Source organism: Cucurbita moschata, unplaced genomic scaffold (genome assembly GCF_002738365.1).
Source record: "Cucurbita moschata cultivar Rifu unplaced genomic scaffold, Cmos_1.0 Cmo_Scf00011, whole genome shotgun sequence".
Taxonomy (NCBI): Eukaryota; Viridiplantae; Streptophyta; class Magnoliopsida; order Cucurbitales; family Cucurbitaceae; genus Cucurbita; species Cucurbita moschata.
This window is the reverse complement of record NW_019268527.1, coordinates 4,283,711-4,288,152: the sequence shown is the minus strand read 5'-3', so window position 1 is coordinate 4,288,152 and position 4,442 is coordinate 4,283,711. Positions and strand designations below refer to the sequence as shown.

At 42.0% G+C, this 4,442-nt stretch overlaps 1 pseudogene; it reads left to right on the top strand.

The window, feature by feature from the left end:
• LOC111449591 overlaps positions 1-4,138 on the top strand; it is a 6,665-nt pseudogene extending 2,527 nt beyond the window's left edge.
• The last annotated feature ends 304 nt before the right edge of the window (positions 4,139-4,442 follow it).

The window sequence follows — 4,442 nt, the reverse complement described above, 5'->3', positions numbered from 1 at the left end:
GGGAGCAAACTGAAGAGATTCTTCCACAAAAGACGGTGGAGCAAATTGTACACATTTGCTTAAGTGCTGATATGCCTGAAGATTCAAGTGACACTAGTGTTGGTGAGCAAGAAGTGACTCAACCAAGCGAGCCTAGTGAAAATGAAATGACACCTCAACAACTCAGACATTCAGAAATAATCCTAAAGGCAAATCCAGAGTGTGCCAACGCAGTAGAAGACGAAGTTAATGAGCCGGAGACATATGAAGAAGCATCACAAAACTCAGCTTGGCAGAAAGCGATGGAGGAAGAAACTATAGCCCTGGAACAAAATCAGACTTGGGAATTAGTGCCAAGACCAAGAGATACCAAACTCATCTCTTGCAAGTGGGCTTACGAAATAATGTGTACCCCGGATGGATCAATCGTGAGATACAAAGCTCAGACTATAGATTCAGGGTTCTCTAAAGAATATGGACTAGACTATGATGAAACGTTTAGTCCAATGGCAAAGATCATTATCGTACAAGTTCCTCCAGTACTTACGGTAAATAAAGATTGGAAATTATGGCAGATGGATATGAATAATGCTTTCTTGCATGGAGAGTTAAACAGAGAGTTCTACATGAACCAATCGAAGAAATTCGAAAATAAAGTTGGTGTCATTGATCAATATATGCAAAATCCGAAGAAGGCTCATTTGGATGCGTCTCGACGAACCTTGAGATATGTCAAAGGTACAATCAATTACGATCGTTTATACAAAAGAAGCAAAGACTGGAAGCTAGCTGGATATAGTGATGCTGACTATGCAGGAGACCATGATACTTGGAGGCCAACCACTGGGTATGTGTTCAAGTTTGGTTCGGGAACAATTTCTTGGTGTAGCAAGAGACAACCAACAGTATCATTATCAACTACAGAAGCAGAGTATAGAGCAGCTCAGGAAAATACATGGTTAAAACTTTTGATGGGAGATTGGCACCAGAAAATTGAGTATCCAATACCACTTCATTGCGACAACCAATCTGCGATTCGCCTAGCAGAAAATCCGTTGTTTCGTGCTAGAACAAAGCTTGTGGAGGTGCACTACCATTTCATTAGAGAGAAGGTCCTAAAGGAAGAAATCGAGATGCAGCAGATCAAGACAGATGACCAAGTAGCAGACTTGTTTACAAAAGGGTTGAATACTAGCAAACATGAGAGCTTTCGCTGTCAGCTCAACATGATGCAGCGAATGAGGACTAGTGCTGAGGGGGAGTGTTGAAATATCATCACTAGCCCAATAGAGTCAAGCCCAATAATTGTACTAGCCCAATAGAGTCAAGCCTAATTGTACGAGCCCAGTATATTTATTTTAGTAGAGATTTTAGGAGAAAGAGATGTAGATATTTTAGGAGAAAGATTCAATTTGTTAGGTCTAGATTCAAATCGGTTAGGTCTAGATTTAGATTGGTTAAATATAGATTGTTTACTCTTAGTATAAATACCCCCACCCTACGTAGGTTATTCATCCAAGAAATCCAAAAACAATAAAAAGCAAAAGTATTCTACAGAGTGTCTTGTATTCTCTTCTCGATTGGTCTTAATAAAGAGTGCGAGTGTTTCCCACAGTGAGTTGTGTTCAACATTCCCTTCTCCAATCGACGTGGGACTTTCAATCCACCCCCTTTGGGACCCAGCATCCTTGTTAGCACACCGCCTTGTGTCCACCCCCTTCGGTGCTCAGCCTCCTCGTTAGCACACTAGCTCGTGTCCACTCCCTTCAGGGGCCCAACGTCTTTGCTGACACACCGCCTCATGTTTACCCCCTTCGAGGCTCAGCCTCCTCATTGACACACCGCTTCGTGTCCACCCCCTTCAGGGCTCAGCCTCCTCACTAGCACACCGCCTCGTGTCCGCCTCCTCGTTAGCACACCACCTCGTGTCCACCCCCTTCGGAGCTCAGCATCCTCGCTAATACCTCACTTGGTGTCTAGTATCATTTGTAATGGCCCAAGGCCACCGCTAGCAAATATTGTCCTCTATAGGCTTTTCTTTCCAGAAAATGCATCTGCTAGGAAGAAGTTTTCACACCCTTATAAAAAATGTTTCGTTCTCCTCCCCAACCAATGTAGGCTCTCACCGTTACCGTTCAAAATTTTGGCTAGATTTTCATCCGCTTGATCCAGAAGTTCTGAGATAATAAGCCATAATTGGTTTATGTGTTAACTTGCAGAACATGATCCCATCGATGATCGAGTGTGCAGAGACAATGGTTGAAGAATGGAAGCATCATGTAGACAAAGAGCTCGATGTTTTCGAGCATTTTAAGGTTTACACATTGGATGTCATTTCCCATACAGCTTTTGGAAGCAGTTATGAACAAGGAAGGAGTTTCTTCCAAATGCTGCAGAGAGTCTGCGAGCTATCAGTTAGAAATGGATATAAAGTTCGGCTCCCGATAATCAGGTAACACCGTCACATTGTTTCAGGTCAACACCACATCGACTTTCCAACTGCTAACGATATATTTGATTGTCGGGATGCAGTAAGATATTCAAATCGAAAGACGACATTGAAGGAAAGCGACTCGAAAAGAGAATGAGAGAATGCTTCATAGAGATCATAAGGACAAGAGAAGAGAAGTTCATGAATGGCGAAGCAGAAGGGTATGGGAATGACTTCTTGGGATTGCTGGTGAAGGCCAAGAACGAGGCTGAAAAGGCACAGAGGTTGTCTGTGGATGATATTGTGGATGAATGTAAGACGTTTTACTTTGCTGGGCATGAGACCACCAATGCGTTGCTGGCTTGGACTATGTTTCTGTTGGCGTTGCATAAGGAATGGCAAGAGGAAGCAAGAAAGGAAGTCTTCAAGGTTCTTGGTGACAAGAATCCAACAATGGAATGCCTCCCCAAATTAAGAACGGTAAGAACATTAACATCACTCCACGTGTGCTCTCGTGAGATCCCATGTCGGTTGGAGAGAAGAACGAAACATTCCTTATAAGGGTGTGGAAACCTCTCCCTAGAAGACATATTTTAAAACCAGGAGCCTGACAGTGATACGTAACGGGCCATTATGATATCTGCTAGTGGTGGGTTTAGCTTGTTACAAATGGTATCAGAACTAGACACCGAGCGCAGCGAGAACGTTGAGCCCCCAAGGGAGGTGGATTGTGAGATCTCACCTTGGTTAGAGAAAAGAACGAAACATTCCTTATAAGGGTGTAGAAACCTCTCCTTAGAAAACATGTTTTAAAACAGTGAGACTGATGGGGATATGTAACGGGCCAAGGCGGACAATATTTGCTAGTGGTGGGATTGGGTTGTTATAAATGGTATCAGAGCCAGACACCGAGCAGTGTGCCAGCGAGAATGCTGGCCCTATGGGATATAGATTGTGAGATCTCACATTGGTTGGAGAGGAGAACGAAACATTCCTTGTAAGGGTGTGAAAATCTCTCCCTAAAAGACGCGTTTTAAAGTCATGAGACTGACAATGATAGATAACGAGCTAAAGCAGACAATATTTGCTAGCGGTGGGCTTTGACTGTTACAATTCTCGACTAAAGTAGGTACTTTTTCTGGTTTTTTTTTTTGTTTTTTTTTTGTTTTCCTATGCAGATGAGTATGATCATCAACGAATGCCTGAGGCTGTATCCTCCAGCAATGACAATATCACGCCAAGTGCAGAAGGAAACCAGATTGGGGAGCTTGGTGCTTCCAAGTCAAATTCGGGTGACGATACCGACGGTTGCAGTCCAACACAACACCGAGTTATGGGGAGAAGATGCCGATGTTTTCAAACCAGAAAGATTTGCAGATGGGGTCGGGAAAGCCACCGAAACAAACTCGGGTGCGTATCTCCCGTTCGGGTTGGGGCCTAGAAGCTGCATCGGGATGAACTTTGCATTGAACGAAGCCAAAATAGCATTGTCCATGATTCTACAACGATTTTCCTTCACCCTTTCACCTTCCTACTCTCACTCCCCTATTCAGTTTCTTACCATTAATCCCCAGCATGGAGTTCAGCTCATTCTCCATCCAGTTTCACATCTCGAACGTGATATGAACCAAGACATCTCAATTATATAATATTAATGTCACGTTAAGAAGAATCAAGCTTTGTTTCTACAGCAAAGTCTTCAAAATACTATGAGTAGAATTCCATTTATTCTTAGATGATCCTAAATTAAATAGGTTTAGAGTTATGATCTTTTATTGATGTATTTTAAGACTTTTATTTACTTTAAAATTATATTTACATTAATGGTTAATCATAATTCTAAAGAATACACAATTGTTAATTATGGTCATAAAGTATGAAAGTTATGCTCATGGAAGGTTAATGGTTTTTATTTCGAGACGGTATAAAATTATGTATGTTATCTTTGTAAGGTAGACTTGAAAATGCACTAAAAGGAGCACTTTTGTTTTTGTTTAACCAATGGCTAAGTTTCTTGTAATTCCATGTCGTT